This window comes from Phoca vitulina, unplaced genomic scaffold, assembly GCF_004348235.1.
Source record: "Phoca vitulina isolate PV1807 unplaced genomic scaffold, GSC_HSeal_1.0 scaffold17, whole genome shotgun sequence".
NCBI classification, from domain to species: Eukaryota; Metazoa; Chordata; class Mammalia; order Carnivora; family Phocidae; genus Phoca; species Phoca vitulina.
Window position 1 is genome coordinate 6,677,650 of NW_022589720.1, and position 19,427 is coordinate 6,697,076.

Here is a 19,427-nt window from a genome sequence, read left to right on the forward strand (position 1 = left end):
TATTCAGAAAATTACGAAATTTTTTATTGCAACCATTAATTGTATCTAAAAAAATTCTATCCAGAACTGATGTGTCAGTATTGAACTACAGAAAGACAGGAGACCTGGAAATGCTAGGTCACTGCCCCACTCCCATTACCATCACTATCACGAGATTCTTTTTTTTTTTTTTTTTAAGATTTTATTTATTTATTTGAGAGAGAGAGAATGAGAGAGAGAGAGAGCATGGGGGGCGGTCACTGAGCAGGGAGCTTGATGTGGGACTCAATCCTGGAACTCCAGGATCATGACCTGAGCCCAAGCAGTCGCTTAACCAACTGAGCCACCCAGGTGCCCCCGATCACGAGATTCTTTTTTTTTTTTTTGGCTGGGTACAGTGTACTTTATTGATGGTGCATGACAAGGTAGGGCTCCCCAAGCTCCTCCCCTTCTTCAGGGGGTCTGGGATAGAAACAGTGGAGGTCAGGAGATTCTCAGTGTTTTGGGGGATAAGTTGGGGCAGGGACTCCCCAGTAGCTGAGGGTCTCTCTCTTCCTCTTGTTCTCGCTGGGGCTGGTGGTCCAGGGGGCTCTTACTCCTTGGAGGCCATGTGGACCATAAGGTCCACCACCTGGTTGCTGTAGCCAAATTCATTTTCATACCAGGAAATGAGCTTGACAAAGTGGTCATTGAGAGAAATGCCAGCCCCGGCATCGAAGGTGGAGGAGTAGGTGTCACTGTTAAAGTCGCAGGACACAACCGGGTCCTCAGTGTACCGCAAGATGCCCTTGAGGGGGCCCTCTGATGCCTGCTTCACCACCTTCTTGATGTCGTCGTATTTAGCAGCTTTCTCCAGGCTGCAGGTCAGATCCACGATGGACACGTTGGGGGTGGGGACATGGAAGGCCATGCCAGTAAGCTTCCCATTCAACTCAAGGATGACCTTGCCCACAGCCTTGGCAGCGCCAGTGGAAGCAGGGATGATGTTCTGGGCAGTCTCTCAGCCATCGTGCCACAGCTTCCCAGAGGGGCCGTCCACGGTCTTCTGGGTGGCTGTGATGGCATGGACGGTGGTCATGAGTCCCTCCACAATGCCGAAGTTGTCATGGATGACCTTGGCCAGAGGAGTCAAGCAGTTGGTGGTGCCGGAGGCATTGCTGACAATCTTGAGGGTGTTGTCATACTTCTCATGGTTCACACCCATCACAAACATGGGGGCATTGGCAGAAGGAGCAGAGATGATGACCCTCTTGGCCCCACCCTTCAAGTGAGCCCCAGCCTTCTCCATGGTGATGAAGACCCCAGTGGACTCCACAACATACTCAGCACCAGCATCACCCCATTTGATGTTGGTGGGATCTCGCTCCTGGAAGATGGAGATGGACTTTCCATTGATGACAAGTTTCCCATTCTCAGCCTTGACTGTGCGGTGGAATTTGCCAGGGGTGGAATCATACTGGAATATGTAGACCATATAGTTGAGGTCAATGAAGTGGTCATTGATGGCGACAATATCCACTTTGCCAGAGTTAAAAGCAGCCCTGGTGACCAGGTGCCCAATACAGCCAAATCTGTTTACTCCGACCTTCACCATTGTGTCTCAGGGACGCGGCTGGCACTACACCAGAAGATGCGGCTGTCTGTCGAACGGGGAGGAGCCGAGAGCCCCATCACGAGATTCTTATGGAGCATATCCTTAATATCCAGTTTGGTCTTCCTGAGCAACAATGGTTTGAACATGTAACATCTGGTGTTTCATTGCTGGTCACCCTGCTTGCTGTTCTTCCTCCTGGGAAGGCTGCTGTCAATGTCAGTGGCTCTTTTATTGTGATAACTTTACACATGGCTGTAGAGTCTCTGAAGCTCCTCCCACAAATGGCAGAGTCTAATTTCTCTTCCCTTGATTGTGGACACTGGTAATGAAAAAAATGAGGCAAAAAATAAAACTGCATTTTTTCTGAGGCTAGGTAGAAAAAATGGCACTGCTTTTGCATGGTACTCTCTCCCTCTTCAGATATGTGCCTAAGCCTACAGGGAAGCACTCTGCCTGCCTTGAAGCCGCCATGCCTGAGAGGCCTCATGAGGAGGACACATGGGATAGATGCCCCAGGTTCAGCAGTACCCAACTGATTGTCTGAGCATCAACCCTCCACAGCTCCTTCCAGCCTCAGGATTCAAGGCCGCCATAATTAATGCAAATTTAGCAGAGATGACCCTAGCCTCTCCGTCCCGTCCAAATTCCTGATCCACAGAGTCTGTGAGCATAAAAGATGATAGCTGTATGCCAGTAAGTGTTCATTTGTTTTGTAGTCATAGTAACCAAAATCCTTTAAAATACATTCTTAAGAACCTAATTAATCCAGGGGCACCTGGGTGGCTCAGTCGGTTGAGCATCAGACTCTTGATTTCAGCTGAGGTCTTCATGATCTCAGAGTCGTGAGATCAAGCCCCACATCGGGCTCCGAGGTTAGCTCGGAGTCTGCTTGTCCCTCTCCCACTGCTCCTCCTCCCGCTTTCTCTCTCCCTCAAATAAATAAATAAAGATACTTAAATAAAAAAACCTAATGGATCCATTGACACCACAGGTCCCTTTTGCCCACTCTTTCTCCCATATCTTAACTTAAATCAATTTCTAATCAATAATGGAGTATTAAAGTACATATGTGAACATCCAAATAACTTCTATTTTAGAAGCTAAGTGAGAAGTTACTAATTTTTTTCTGTTCTTCGAACATGTTTAATTCCAATAAAATATAACTTTTGTTTACATTTTTTAAATAATTGTCTTTTCCTTTTCCTTTTTAGATAATAATTGAGATGAGATCAAGCCCTTAAGGATCATCTGAGACAAATTTTGTAAGCAAATCCTGGATCCTCCGTCTTTCTAAGTTTATCTTTCACTCATTATCCAGACAGGCAAGTGTTTAGCAATGAGCATCAAGTGCTGTTGGATGTTTACAATGATGAGGAATGAGAGAGACTGCAGGCCATTTTGATAAGGCTGGTATTAGCCTTGGTGAGGCACCCTTAAATGGAATTTCAAGAAAACCATGGGATTAATAAGATAGAAAAAATAAAGACAATGAGCATAGCTAAGTCAAGATTTTAGCTATGAAGTTGAGAATTAAAACCACAATTTCAAGCAAACATGAAACCAAAAGAAGGTGTTGATTTTTCATTTTGCTCTTTTTTAAGATGGTACATGCTTGAGCATGCTTACATTCTTTACTGAAGGATTCTGGAGACAGATTGACAATATGGGACTTAGTAAAGGTAGAAAAGAGATCCAGGTCCCTAACTAAGGGAAAATGACATTCCTACTGAGCTCACAAAGAAGGGTTGGTTTAGAGACAAAAAAAGAGCATCCCTTTCATTGTAATAGGAAATGAGAGTAAATATTATTAAATGCTAAATAGAATAGTAAACTTAATTTGCCAAAAAAATGAATCTTAAAGTATTGACAAAATGAAAGGAAATAAAGGGTAATCTAGAGAAAGTTTTCCAAATTGAAGGATTTGCACTAGGATACTAAGGAATAGGAATTCTAGTGAAAGGATTGGAAAACAATTCCATCTCCCGCTCTTTTGATAGAAGACAAAAGAATTACAAATATGTAGGAACGACATCCTCCGTAGCTCACCAGGAGGCCTTCCAGAAGTGATGTCTATCAGATGGCCTCTTTCTTTTCTCCTACTAAAAGAAGCAAAAAGATATTTTCACACTTTTAATGAATTCAAAGCCCTCTATTCCAAGAATACAGTCTTACCTTCTTGACAATGTCTCATACCTCTTTGACATGATGCAAATAGATAAATCTTCTTAATGCAGTAACATTTGCTGGTACTTTTTTGTCGAGGCATATATAAAGATCATTCATTTTAGATCATCCATTTTATAGCTACATAATGTATATTCTGTGTATGTGCCCACAAATCTATGAATAAAAATAAAATATAAATGCAATATATTCACTTACATTCAATTGCTTTGACAAGTAAAGTTAATGGGTTAGTTTAACATTCCAAGAATGTCTGTGGAGAGTGAAGAAGTACAATAATCAGTGACCTTTCAAAGCTATTTCCACTGCACGTATGACTTCCTGCAGTATTTATTTTCCAAATGGATTTTTCTCATCTCAAAAATATTATGGAATATATGAGGTACAAAACATCTTTTAACTGTCTTTTTGCTATGTGTAAAATTATTGTGTTAGTTGATTAAAAGCTCTAACCCCAACATAAAAGCCAAATCATGAAAACACACTTGAGACTATAAACATTTATGAGACTCTAATTTGGAAATATTCAATTTAACCAATTTGCATTGTGCCATAGAAATTACCCCCCACCTCGGGGTGTCTGGGTGGCTCAGTTGGTTAAGGTCTGCCTTGGACTCAGGTCATGATCTTGGGGTCTTGGAATAGAGCCCCACATTGGGCTCCCTCCTCGGCAGGAAGCGTGCTTCTCTCCCTCTGCCTACCGCATTCCCTGCTTGTGCTCTCTGTCAAATAAATAAATAAAATCTTTAAAAAAATTTTTTTAATAAAAAATAAATAAAAAGAAATTAGTCCCCACTTGTACCAAATAGCATTTGGGCATTAGTATCTGAAAAATTATTTTTTATCTAGATAGTCATTATTTTTCAAGCATAAAGCAAGTAAGTTTAGTAGCTTTTTCTTCTGGTGAACTTTATTATTATTACATTTTATTTCTTAATGTTATTCTGCATGAGTGACAGGAGTTTACTGAAGATCTAGCCCATGGTCTAGCCCATACTAAAATTCCTAACTATAGGTACTTCGTGGAAGTAAAACTGTAGTTATCAGCATTTATCTATACCCCCTACATACCCCCACAGTATACGAGGAATAAAAAAAAGATAAGATGTAGAAAACTGTCAAGAAATGAACTCATGTAAAATGATGAGGTAATAGCAGAAATTCAGGAGTCCCAGTGACTCACATGGTCTGATAAAGGCAAGATAGAAAAACATTGGAACAAGTCTAGTGGCTGTTATTTGAGAAGTAAGGACTATGACTTGTGTGTGCCAAGGCAACCAATCTGTCTATAGGGGGCAGGATAGACAAAGCTCATCTGCCATTAGGAAGCGGCACCATCGGAAGAGCCATTGGCTTTTCAACTAACGGGCCATTACAATCCGCAGTTCACTCAGCTCTTTGAAGTTCAGCTTCTTTATCTGTAGAATGTCAGGGATTAATTAGATATTTTAGAAGCTTCTAATTAATATATATTATACACAAACATAGTTATATGTATATATATTTAACTTATTAAAATTTTTAGAATATTGCCTCAGTTTATTTATAAGGGATATTGGTCGATAGTTTTCTTTTCATGTGATTTCTTTTTCTGGTTTTGGTATCAGAGTATTCGGCATTATAGAATGAGTTGAGAAGTGTTCCTTCCTTTTCAATTTTCTAGAATAGTTTGCATAGATTTAGTATTATATCTTCATTAGAGGCTTCATAGAATTTTCACTGAAGCCATCTGGACCTGGGGTTTACTTTATGGGAAGGATTTTAACTACTGATTCAACTCCCCTGATAGATAAAGTTCCATTCAGTTTTTTATTCCTTCTTGAATATGTTTGGTTATTTATTTTAAGTAATTGTTCAATTTTATCTAAGCTAACGGATTTTTTTTTAAAGCTTTTATTTATTTATTTGCAAGAGAACATGAGCTGGGGGGAGGGACAGAGGGAGAGGGAGATGCAGACTCCCCACTGAGCAGAGAGCCTGGGATCATGACCTGAGCCAAAGGCAGATGCTTAACTGACTGAGCCACCCAGGTGCCCCTAAGCTAACAAATTTATTGTCACAAAATTAATCATATTATTTCCTTATTATTCTTTTAATATTTAAAGATTTTGTTGTGATATCCCTTTTTTGAATGAGTATTTTGATTAATTTTCATCTTCTCTTTTCCCCTTAAACTGTCTAGCTAGAAGTTTATTAATTTTATTGATATTCTTAATGGATCAGATTTTTATTTCATAGAGAATTTCTTTTGTTTTTCTGTTATCTATTTCATCACTTCTGCTTTTATCTTTATTATTTTTTTCTGCTTACTTAAGTTTGATTTCTTTGATTTGATATTTTTCCACTTTCTTAAGGTAAAAGTGCATTTAGGCTTTTGTCTTTTTCAATAAAGAGTTTATTAATATAAAATTCCCTATATATACTGCTTTAGTTGTATCTCACAAATTCTGTATATTCTGTTTTCATTTTCTTTCAGTACAAAATAATTTTTAATTTCCCTTTTGATTCCTTTTTTCCCGATGGGTTATTCAGAAATGTGCTAGTTTCCAAATGTTTGGGTATGTTTTCCAGATACCTTTCTATTAGTATTTTACAATTTAATTTCATTTGAGTCATAAAGCATGGTGTGTATCATTGCAATCCTTACAAATTTGTTGACACTTGATATTGGCTCACAACATGATTTATATTGGTAAGTATTCTGTGTTCACTAAGACTGTGTATTCTAACGTTGTATGTAATGTTCTAGAAATGTCAATCAGATCAAGTTTGTTGAGAGTTTTGCTTTATGTATTCTCTGTCCTTGTTGATGTCCTGTCTACCTGGTCTATCAATTTTGGGGGGATGGATGTTGAAGTCTTTGACTATAATTGTGGATGTGTCTCTCTCCTTTCTATGGCTTTGTAATTGGATGCATGGATGTATAAATTATTGTGTCATCTTGTTGATTAAACATCTGAAGGTAATCAGAAAGTGAACAAAAATCTATTATCTCAATTGTCCTTGAAGTTGAGCATATTTAAAAAGGGTTTTGTTTTTTGTTTTTTGTTTTTTGTTTTTCTGTTGAAGACCTTGAGTTCATATAAACAAATTGGTGATTTAAAGGATGAAAGACAAGCATTTGAAGTTCCTGGAGGAAGCCATGAGGGCAGGTAGTGGAGTTAGGATACTGGGGAGCACTCTCCTGAGAGTGGGGACCGAGAGATTACCCGGCAGCAGGGTGGCCGAAATGATACCTTGCAGAGTTCATATGTCTAAGATTGAACTGGTGTTTTCTGTGGCTATATGGCATAAATATTTCCTATAAGTGACCCATCACATCTACATTAAAGTCTGTTTTATACTAATGCTCTCTGTTCAAATAACATCTTTTTGCTCAGTTCAGAAGAGTTTTAAGTTTCAAGTTTGAGTCACCATGGTGAGGCTCAGAGATGGCCAAAATGCAAGAACACAGTCAGTGTTGGCCATCACAATGGGGGTGCCTGAGAGTTTGGGGGAATTTAGGAAGCTTTGGACTTTCCCATACCATGGAATTTAGAGCTGGTGGCATCCTCATCTGTCCTAGCTGGAAGACAAAATTACAGCAAAGGAAAGGATTTATAATCATTAAATACATGAGATTTGCCTTTTCAGAAGTGGGTACAATGGAAAGAAATTTAATTTCTTTTTAATTTAAATTAAAAATCTGGCAAATGTACTGCTCCTACACTCCCTATGGGAAATCCCAATGGTAAGGCATAACATTGGTAACTCTGAATAATTTGCCATTTGTCTATGGTCAGATGTTTTCTGGTTATAGTTTTGAGAACCACAACATCTAGGTTTATACATTTATTACACTAGAGTTTCCACACATATGCCTATAATGAGTCATAGGGTCATTTGAAGAAAATTTACATTTAGCTGAAGGAAGCCCATGGAGCCTTTACTTATATGGTTTGAGTTTTGTTTACAGCTTTCCATATGCCCAGACTTTAACAATCTGTCACACAGATTTAAAAAAATCATTTGCAATCACCCAAATTTGCTTCAGCATGAAGCATATATACCCAGAAATGTTGGAAGATAATTAAAATGAAAACCAGCAATTTAGAGCACACTGAGTATGAATTAAAGTACGCTATCTGCTTTAAATGGGAATCTTCTGAGGAACAGATGGGCTCTTTTCTAAAGTCAGTAGCTTTCACTAACTACAGGGTCCTGGAATCAGTCAGTGCAACACATGGAGGCGCTGTGATGGGAAAATGGGGATGGGTGTGTGACCAGCCATGAAATGCCCCCGGAGATGGAATATCCTCAGAATCACGGTTAAAAGTAAATAAGAGCTAGGGGCGCCTGGGTGGCTCAGTTGGTTAAGCGGCTGCCTTCGGCTCAGGTCATGATCCCGGGGTCCTGGGATCGAGCCCCGCATCGGGCTCCCTGCTCAGCGGGAAGCCTGCTTCTCCCTCTGCCTGCCTCTCTGCCTACTTGTGCTCTCTATCTCTCTGTCAAATAAACAAATAAAATCTTTAAAAAAAAAAAGTAAGTAAGAGCTATTGAAAACTTATTTTACAGAAATCTTGAAAAACTCTAAAATTCAAAACCCATGCACCATTCAACATGTGGAATTGGGGCTAGTTCTGGACAATAAAACTTTCCTGAATTTGAGAGTTAGAAATGAGGTTTAAAAACTGGGCAGACAAAAATTCATAATTACTGAGAACTGGTTTCTAGGAATGGTTAAGACAATGGCTTCATGTCTGTTGTAATACAACTTCATTATATGCCCTTGGGCCCATGATTTCACTTCTCTGAACATTGGATCTTCATCTAGAAGACAGAGATAATGATGGTGTCTCTTGATGAGGTTGCTGTTAAGACTAGCTAAACAATACAATGCACGTGGTGTAAAAATACTCAGAGCTAGTCACTGTGCAGTCAGTGTTCAATAAATGTTTGCTCATATAATGAGCAAATTCCTGACTGAAGGAAGTACATTTAATACCTTCTCAATCGGCTATATTGCACACTACGTCGTGGAGATGGATATTTTAATGGCCTTCATACATATATTAATAAAGCCAGTTTAATGCTTTCTAAAAGCATTAAAAAAATTTAAGCATTTGGAAAATGGCTCCATGTCCTTAGTAAATATAAGCAAAAGTCATAGTCAGGACTTGGTTTATTGTTCTGGGGAGAAAATGATCATTGCCCCAAGGCATCAACCCAACATTATTATGTTAGTGCAGAAACTTCTTAACTGAATAAATGTCTTTGTTATGAAGTATTTACAGGATGGCAGTTCAGAGACATGGAGTTTACACCCACCCACTAATTATAATATTCAAATGAAATGAATGACTTACTTTATCATTCTTAAACTCATTAAGAATAGTCTGATTTACAAGATCATATCCCTACCCTAGGGATCAAGTAAAGGCATCTGCCATCGGTAATTAGTGAAGCCCAGCAAATTCAATCATGTAAAAATGCAGATTGTATTTTTGTCTGATGAGAAGAAAAAGAAATTTTTCTGCTCATATATAGCCTCACAAAAAGCTCAAAAGAAAAGACAATAAAACACACAGCACACACGGAACTTATTCTGACCTGAGAAAAGTCACAGGATTGGGGGCATTCACCTCCTTCACAGGTTCCTTGCAATCAAGAGCATGAGCCCAACCACCTCTGACCCCAGGGGCTAAAAGGAGGACAGAGACTGCTGGAGTACTTCTTTGCATGAGAATTTGCTCTTTTATCGATTTTACTGTGTGTGTGAATGCATCCCTTCTTGCCAGTCCATGTATGGTGGGCATCACTGAACAGTGCCCAGTCAGAACTGGACTTCCTGGTTAGGATGGCGCATGCTTTTCTCAGGCTGAAGTATAAAAACTATCATTGTCATCTGAGGGTCAATTGTTAATAAAATCTAAAGTTCGTTTAACTCAGTTCTGGATTGATAGTCACACTCCAGAATTCCCTAGTCCTCAGAAAACTACCAGAAGCCACCCATCCTATCCCCACACCTCCTGGAAGGGTGACCCTGGTCTCAGGGGAGCAGAATTCTGCTCTATGATGACACCCGGATTGACAGTTCTTGGTGAACGGTGGCGGTTCTCACCCTCTGCAAGCCCCGGTGACCTCCCACGTGCTCCACCCCTGTACCACTCAGTGGTCCTGGGGTATAGCCTGGGCCGGGCCAAGGACAACTTGGGGTGAAAAGTCCATTTCCCAACTCTCTCATTTGTCTACACAGCACTGGGGTGCACTCCACAGGAGAGCTGAGTGCCAGCCACACCTAGAAATGCTACCCAAATCCCCAGGGGACATGTTTTTAATACCTACTTCTCTCAGGATGCCGTTTTTTGTCATTCATAATTCCCCACATATATATGGGAGGGAAATACAAAGTAACAGGAAGAGGAATATTTGCATTATTTGGGATTTACAAACAAGTAAGTGAGTGAATGAATGAATGAATGAATGAACAAATGAACGTATCTATCATCCACTGTCACATTCCTGGCACTGAACACAGTGTCTGGCACACACACACACACACACACACACTCAAAAATACCAGTTGAGTGAATCAATGGATAAATGAAGTAGTTTGAGCACAAGCTTAATGGTAACACCAATGTCGCCCATTTCCCCATGATGACAGTGCTTTGAAGACCCGAAAACGATGAAGACAGATCCCGCTATCATGCAATTAATTCTCCTGAATTACACTGTCTGAGCTATGGTTTTAAACCACTTTCTTGAGTTGTAATTTACATGCAAAAATTCTACCCATTGAAAATGTATCATTCAATTATTTTTAGAAAATTCAGAGTCACGCAATCTAGCACAACTCAGTTTTAGAAGATTTCTTGTGTCCGTTTTTCAGTTAATCCCTACTGCTAACCTCCGCCCCAGATAACCATGAATCTGGTGACAGTCTCCATAATTGTGCTGTTTTTAGAAATTTCATATTAATGGAATCAGACGGTAAATAGCCTTTGTGTCTGACTTCTTTCCCTTAGCAAAATTTTCTCGAGGCTCCTCCATGTTGTTGCACATATCAGTTTATTCTGATTTATTAATGAGCAGTATTTCCATATATGAGTATACCTCATATTGTTTCTCCATTCACTGATGCATGGACATGTTTTTGGCTATTATGAATAATGCCACTATCAACTTTCACCTACAAAACATTGTGGGAACATAGGTTTTCATTTCTTTTGAGTAATACCTGGGATGGGATTGTAGGGTCATCTGATAAATGTATGTATAATCTTTTGAAAAGCTGCCAAACTGTTTTCCAGAGCGCCATTTTACACTCCTACCAGCAATCAATGATAGATCTAGTTTTTATAAGACCTTGTTAGCACTTGGTATATTCCATCTTTTTTATTACCACCTCTCTAGTGTGTCCCTAGTGGTATCTCACTGTGATTTTAATTTGCATTTCCCAAGTGACTAATGATGGTGAACATATTTTCATGTGCTTATTAGTTATTCTCATATCTTCTTCGGTGAATTTTTTTCAAATCTTTTACTCACTTTCTAACGTGACTATTTTTTTAATTATTGAATTTTAACAGTGCTTTATATATCCTGGCTATGAATTCTTTATCAGATAAATAATTTGCAAATATTTTCTCTTAATTTAATGAAGTCCAATTACCAGTATTATTTTATGGATCATGCTTGTAGTACCACATCTAAGAAATCCTTGCTTCTTCTGAGATAAAGTCAATTTTCTCCTGTTTTATTCTAGAAGCTGGGAAGTTTTAATCAGTTATGATCTTGTAGCCCTCATTTGCCCCTTTATCTTTTGTCTTTCCTCTCATCTACCACTTTTTTCCTAGATAATTCCTTCTCTGGTTTTTGTAACCCAAAAATAATGGGGATTCCCATCCCTATTTTATTTATTACTTTTTAAAGATTTTATGTATTTATCTGAGAGAGAGAGAGAGAGAGCACGTGAGCTGAGGGAGGGGCAGATGGAGAGTGAAAGAGAGAATCTCAAGCAGACTCCACGCTGAGCATGGAGCCCAAGTTGGGGCTCAGTATTAGGACACTGAGATCATGACTGAGCTGAAATCAAGAGTTAGATGCTTAACTAACTGAGCTACCCAGGCTCCCCCCATTCCTGTTTTATTTTATTTTTTTTATTAACATATAATGTATTTTTTGTTTCAGGGGCACAGGTCTGTGATTCATCAGTCTTACACAATTCACAGCGCTCACCATAGCACATACCCTCCCCAGTGTCCATCACCCAGCCACCCCATCTCTCCCACCACTCCTCCACTCCAGTAACCCTCAGTTTGTTTCCTGAGATTAAGAGTCTCTTATGGTTTGTCTCCCTCTCTGGTTTCATCTTGTTTCATTTTTCCCTCCCTTCCCTATGATCCTCTGTCTGGTTTCTCAAATTCCTCATATCAGTGAGATTGTATGATACTTGTCTTTCTCTGACTGACTTATTTCACTTAGCATAATACCCTCTAGTTCCATATACATGGTTGCAAATGGCAAGATTTCATTTTTTTGATGGCTGCATAATATTTCAGTGTGTGTGTGTGTGTGTGTGTGTGTGTGTGTGTGTGTATACCACATCTTCTTTATCCATTCATCTGTTGATGGACATCTAGGCTCTTTCCATAGTTTGGCTATTGTGGATATTACTGCTATAAACATTGGGATACATGTGCCCCTTCGGATCACTACATTTGTATCTTTGGGGTAAATACCCAGTAGTGTAATTGCTGGGTAATAGCATAGCTCTATTTTCAACTTTTTGAGGAACCTCCATACTGTTTTCCAGAGTGGCTGCACCAGTTTGCATTCCCACCAACAGTGTAGGAGGGTTCCCCTTTCTCCGCATCCTCGCCAACATCTGTCGTTTCCTGACTTGTTAATTTTAGCCATTCTGACTGGTGTGAGGTGGTATCTCATTTAGGCTTTGATTTGTATATTTCCCTAATGCCGAGTGATGTTGAGCCCTTTTTCATGTGTCTGTTGGCCATTTGGATGTCTTCTTTGCAGAAATGTCTGTTTGTGTCTTCTGCCCATTTCTTGATTGTATTATTTGTTCTTAGGGTGTTCAGTTTGATAAATTCTTTATAGATTTTGGATACTAGCCCTTTATCTGATATGTTTTTGCAAATATCTTCTCCCATTCTGTCGGTTGTCTTTTGGTTTTGTTGACTGTTTCTTTTGCTGTGCAAAAGCTTTTTATCTTGATGGAGTCCCAATAGTTCATTTTTGCCCTTGCTTCCCTTTGCCTCTGGCGATGTTTCTAGGAAGAAATTGTTGCGGCTGAGGTCAAAGAGGTTGCTGCCTGTGTTCTCCTCAAGGATTTTGATGGATTCCTGTCTCACATTTAGGTCTTTCATCCATTTTGAGTCTATTTTTGTGTGTGCTGTAGGAAATGGTCCAGTTTCATTCTTCTGCATGTGGCTGTCCAATTTTCCCAACACCATTTGTTGAAGAGACTGTCTTTTTTCCATTGGACATTCTTTCCTGCTTTGTCAAAGATTAGTTGACCATAGAGTTGAGGGTCCATTTCTGGGTTCTCTATTCTGTTCCACTGATCTATGTGTCTGTTTTTGTGCCAGTACCATACTGTCTTGATGATGACAGCTTTGTAATAGAGTTTGAAGTCCAGAATCGTGATGCCACCAGCTTTGTTTTTCTTTTTCAACATTCCTCTGGCTATTTGGGGTCTTTTCTGGTTCCATACAAATTTTAGGATTATTTGTTCCATTTCTTTGAAGTAAGTTGATGGTATTTTGGTAAGAATTTCATTGAATGTGTAGATTGCTCTAGGTAGCATTGACATTTTCACAATATTTGTTCTTCCAATACATGAGCATGGAATGTTTTTCCAATTCTTTGTTTCTTCCTCAATTTCTTTCATGAGTATTCTATAGTTTTCTGAGTACAGATTCTTTGCCTCTTTGGTTAGATTTATTCCTAGGTATCTTATGGTTTTGGGTGCAATTGTAAATGGGATCAACTTAATTTCTCTTTCTTCTGTCTCATTGTTGGTGTATAGAAATGTGACTGATTTCTGTGCATTGATTTTATATCCTACCACTTTACTGAATTTCTGTATGAGTTCTAGCAGTTTTGGGGTGGAGTCTTTTGGGTTTTCCACATAAAGTGTCATATCATCTGCAAAGAGTAAGAGTTTGACTTCTTCTTTGCCGATTCGGATGCCTTTTATTTCTTTTTGTTGTCTGATTGCTGAGACTGGGACTTCTAGTACTATGTTGAACAGCAGTGGTGATAGTGGACATCCCTGCCGTGTTCCTGACCTTAGGGGGAAAGCTCTCAGTTTTACTCCATTGAGAATTATATTCAGTGTTGGTTTTTCATAGATGGCTTTTATGATATTGAGGTATGTACCCTCTATCCTTACACTGTGAAGAGTTTTAATCAAGAAAGGATGCTGTACTTTGTCAAATGCTTTTTCTGCATCTATTGAGAGGATCGTATGGTTCTTGTTCTTTCTTTTATTAATGTATTGTATAACATTGATTGATTTGTGGATGTTGAACCAACCTTGCAGCCCAGGAATAAATCCCAGTTGGTCATGGTGAATGATCCTTTTAGTGTACTGTTGGATCCTATTGGCTAGTATTTTGGTGAGAATTTTTGCATTTATGTTCATCAGGGATATTGGTCTATAGTTCTCCTTTTTGATGGGGTCTTTGTCTGGTTTGGGGATCAAGATAATGCTGGCCTCATAAAATGAATTTGGAAGTTTTCCTTCCATTTCTATTTTTTTGGAACAGTTTCAGAAGAATAGGTATTAATTCTTCTTTAAATATTTGGTAAAATTCCCCTGGGAAGCCATCTGGCCCTGGGCTCTTATTTGTTGGGAGATTTTTTATTACTGCTTCAATTTCCTTAATGGTTATGGGTCTGTTCAGGTTTTCTATTTCTTCCTGGCTCAGTTTTGGTAGTTTATACATCTCTAGGAATGCATCCATTTCTTCCAGATTATCTAATTTGCTGGCATGTAGTTTCTCATAATATGTTCTTATAATTGTTTGTATTTCTTTGGTGTTGGTTGTGATCTCTCCTCTTTCATTCATGATTTTTATTTATTTGGGTCCCTTCTCTTTTCTTTTTGATAAGTCTGGCCAGGGGTTTATCAATCTTATTAATTCTTTCAAAGAACCAGCTCCTAGTTTTGTTAATCTATTCAGCTGTTCTTTTGGTTTCTATTTCATTGATTTCTACTCTGATCTTTATTATTTTTCTTCTCCTGCTGGGTTTAGGCTTTGCTGTTCTTTCTCCAGCTCCTTTAGGTGTAGGGTTAGGTTGTGTACTTGAGACCTTTCTTGTTTCTTGAGAAAGGCTTGTATTGCTATATACTTTCCTCTTAGGACCACCTTTACTGCATCCCAAAGATTTTGAACAGTTGTGTTTTCATTTTCATTGGTTTCCATGAATTTTTTTTAATTCTTCTTTAATTTCCTGGTTGACCCATTCATTCTTTAGTAGGATGCTCTTTAGCCTCCATGTATTTGAGTTCTTTCCAACTTTCCTCTTGTGGTTAAGTTCTAGTTTCAAAGCATTGAGGTCTGAATATATGCAGGGAATGATCCCAATCTTTTGGTACTGGTTGAGACCTGATTTGTGACCCAGTATGTGATCTATTCTGGAGAATGTTCCATGGGCACTAGAGAAGAATGTGTATTCTGTTGCTTTGGGATGGAATGTTCTGAATGTATCTGGGAAGTCCATCTGGTCCAGTGTGTCATTTAAAGCCTTTATTTCCTTGTTGATCTTTTGCTTAGATGATCTGTCCATTTCAGTGAGGGGGGTGTTAAAGTCCCCTACTATTATTGTATTATTGTCAATGTGTTTCTTTGATTTTGTTATTAATTGGCTTATATAATTGGCTGCTCCCATGTTAGGGGCATAGATATTTACAATTGTTAGGTCTTCTTGTTGGATAGACCCTTTAAGTAGGATATAGTGTCCTTCCTCATCTCTTATTATAGTCTTTGGTTAAAAATCTAATTTTTCTGAGATAAGGATTACCACCCCGGCTTTCTTTTGATGTCCATTAGCATGGTAAATGGTTTTCCACCCCCTCACTTTAAATCTGGAGGTGTCTTTGGGTCTAAAATGAGTCTCTTACAGACAGCATATTGATGGGTCTTGTTTTTTTATCCAATCTGATACCCCGCATCTTTTGATTGAGGCATTTAGCCCATTTACATTCAGGTTAACTATTGAAAGATATGAATTTAGTGCCATTGTATTGCCTGTAAGGTGACTCTTACTGTATATTGTCTCTATTCCTTTCCAGTCTATGTTACTTTTAGGCTCTTTCTTTGCTTAGAGGACCCCTTCCAATATTTCTTGTAGGGCTGGTTTGGTGCTCACAAATTCTTTTAGTTTTTCTTTGTCCAGGAAGCTTTTTAATCTCTCCTTCTGTTTTCAATGACAGCCTAGCTGATATAGTATTCCTGGCTGCATATTTTTCTCGTTTAGTGCTCTGAATATATCATGCCAGTCCTTTCTAGGCTGCCAGATCTCTGTGGATAGGTCTGCTGCCAATCTAATGTTTCTACAGTTGCAGGTTACAGACCTCTTGTCCCAAGTTGCTTTCAGGATTTTCGCTTTGTCTCTGAGACTTGTGAGTTTTACTGTTAGATGTCAGGGTGTTGACCTATTTTTATTGATTTTGAGGGGGTTCTCTGTGCTTCCTGGATTTTGATGCTTGTTTCCTTCCCCAAATTAGGGAAGTTCTCTTCTATAATTTGCTCCCATATACCTTCTGCCCCTGTCTCTCTTCTTCTTCTGGGATCCCAATTATTCCAATGTTGTTTTGCTTTATGGTATCACTTACCTCTCGAATTCTCCCCTCATGATCCTGTAGTTGTTTATCTCTCTTTTACTCAGCTTCTTTACTCTCCATCATTTGGTCTTCTATATCACTAATTCTCTCTTCTGCCTCACTTATCCTAGCAGTTAGAGCCTCCATTTTTTATTGCACCTCATTAATAGCCTTTTTTATTTTGATTTTGTTAGATTTTAGTTCTTTTATTTCTCCAGAAAGGGATTCTCTAGTATCTTCTATGCTTTTTTCAAGCCCAGCTAGTATCTTTATAATCATCATTCTGAAATCTAGTTCTGACATCTTATTAATGTCCGTATTGTTTAGTTCCCTAGCAGTCAGTACTGCATCTTGTTCTTTTTTGAGGTGAGTTTTTCCATCTTGTCATTTTGTCCAATGAAGAATAGATGAATGAGAGAACAAAATGCTAAAAGGGTAAAACGACCCCAGAAAAATATACACTAAACAAATCAGAAGACACCCAAAACTGGGGGGAAAAGAAAGGAAAAGAAAAAAAAAAGAATATGATCAGGCTGGTGAATAGAACAGAGCCACACACTAGATTTTGGGTGTATTTTGGTCTATTAGAAGAAATTGCCTCCCAAAATTTTAAAGAAAGAAAAACTTATATATATATACAAAAATAAGAGTAAATACAGTGAAGGGAAGGAATATGACTGTAAAGATGAAAATTAAAGAAGATTTTTAAAAGGAATTGATAAGAAGTTGGTTGAAAAAAGAATGAAAACAATTAAAAAAAAGAGAAAGAGAATGTGATCAGGCAGGAGACTAGGTCAAAGTCACACACTAGATTTAGGGTATATTTTGGTCTGTTAGAAGAAACTGTATCCCAAAATTTTAAAGAAAGAAAAACCTATACATATACAAAAAAAATAGAAAAAGAAAAAATAAAGAAAATTTAAAAAATTAACTTTGAAAGAGTAAAGAATCATGGGAAATGAAGCCATGAATTCTATGTGCTGTATTCCCCTAGAGCTGGGATTTTGCCATTCTCTTTGATTGGTAAACTTGGTCTTGGCTGGATGTTCCCCTCATCCCTGTTTTAAATAAAGTGAATTACTTTTTGTTTTCATTTGCTTCCTTTCTCTGTTACAGTGAGAAATTTCCTTGATCCAGTGGTACCTCTACCATGTATGATAGCCAGGCTCCCCTCACCTCAAAGGGCACCAATCGAATTAAGCTATAAAAAACACATGTGGTATAAATATATATATTGTGGTGAGAACACTGAAGATCTAATCTCTTAGCAAATTTCAAGTATACAATACAGATGAACTACAGTCACTGTGCAGTACATATAATCTCTATAATTTATTCATCCCTCAAAACCAAACCTTTGTACCATTTGGCCAACATCTCCCCATTCTCCCCACCCTTAGCCCTTGGCAACCATCATTTTATCTCGGCTTTTATAAATTAAACTTCTTTATATTCCACCTATAAGTAGAATTGTGCAGTATTTGTCTTTCTGTGTCTGGCTTATTGCACTTAGCTGAATGTCCTCCAGGTTCAGATGTGGAAACAAGTGTCCATAGATGGATAAAAGATAAACACATTATAAATGTAATGAACTTAAAAGATGCTGCAAGAAGCTAGAGGAAAGAAAAGCAAGGGGGAAGAGAATAGGATGCAAGCATGGTATTAGTAGTTCAGCTGAGCCTGGAGAAAGAGAACCAAGCTTTCAGGCATGGGTGTAGCTGATTCTAGCAGGAAGCCCAAAATTAATGAGGTGAGCCTTTCATCACTTCCTGGCATGGTAAAGCAAGTACCTAAAACTGGAGAAAACATTCACTCCCCATGCTTCATTTCCCCCATGGAAAGGCACATCAGTCCCTATTCAGGTGGGTCAGTGAGATGTGGGGGTCATTTTTCTTTTGAAAAAGCAAAAGGCTCCAGCAGCTTCATGGGCGCTGAAGGGCTTGGAGCAGAACAGTATGAGGTACTGAGTTAGAGTGACTCTGATGTGTCCTCTAGGTTTCCTGCTCATTATCCCCAAAAGATGGTCTCACCAGAGGTGCCAGAAACCCAACTCCTCACATGGGGTATGCAATGTTCCTGGGGTTTCTCTTTCTCTCTACCACATAGATCTTTGTTGCTGATGTTCCTGTTGATCAAAGTGACTCAGCAGAAGGAAGGTGTCTGTAACCAGCACTCCATTGCTCTACCCCAAAGATGCAGAGGCAAAATAGCCTGGGCTCACCAATAACAAGAAGAACAGCCATAGTTTTTATCTGAACATCTCAGACAGCAGACACACGGAGCCAGGTAGATTTTTTTTTTTTAAAGATTTTATTTATTTATTTGACAGAGACAGAGATAGGCGAGAGCAGGAACACAAGCAGCGGGAGTGGGAGAGGGAGAGCAGGCTTCCCGCCGAGGAGGGAGCCCAATGTGGGACTCGATCCCAGGACTCTGGGATCATGACCCGAGCCGAAGATAGATTTTAATAGAAGGTGGCCAATTTAATGATGATATAGCTTTCAATCTATGAAAGTGACGAGATCAGTGCCTTATGCAGAGACAGGGTTTACTTGGGTCATCCATTCTTTCCTACTGAAACCTAGCACAGATCTAACATACCTTACATGCTACTTCTACTTTTTAGCAAAATGGAATATTCCATTATTTCAAGATCTTGAAAGAAAACCACTGTTGCCCTCATATATGAATAACACTCACAAGATTTTTTCAATTGACTCTGGCAGTATTTAAGAAGTACATCAAAATAAGCTCAGATTCTTATTAACACTGTAAAATTAAAATTAAAATTAAAACCAGAAGAAGGTATGAGTAGACATCTGTCTACATAAGCAATTC

The 19,427-nt window shown here is 38.7% G+C and overlaps 1 pseudogene; it reads right to left on the minus strand.

Moving 5' to 3' along the window:
- Nucleotides 1–530: 530 nt before the first annotated feature.
- On the minus strand, nucleotides 531–1,588 carry LOC116639129 (annotated as a pseudogene).
- Nucleotides 1,589–19,427: the final 17,839 nt, after the last annotated feature.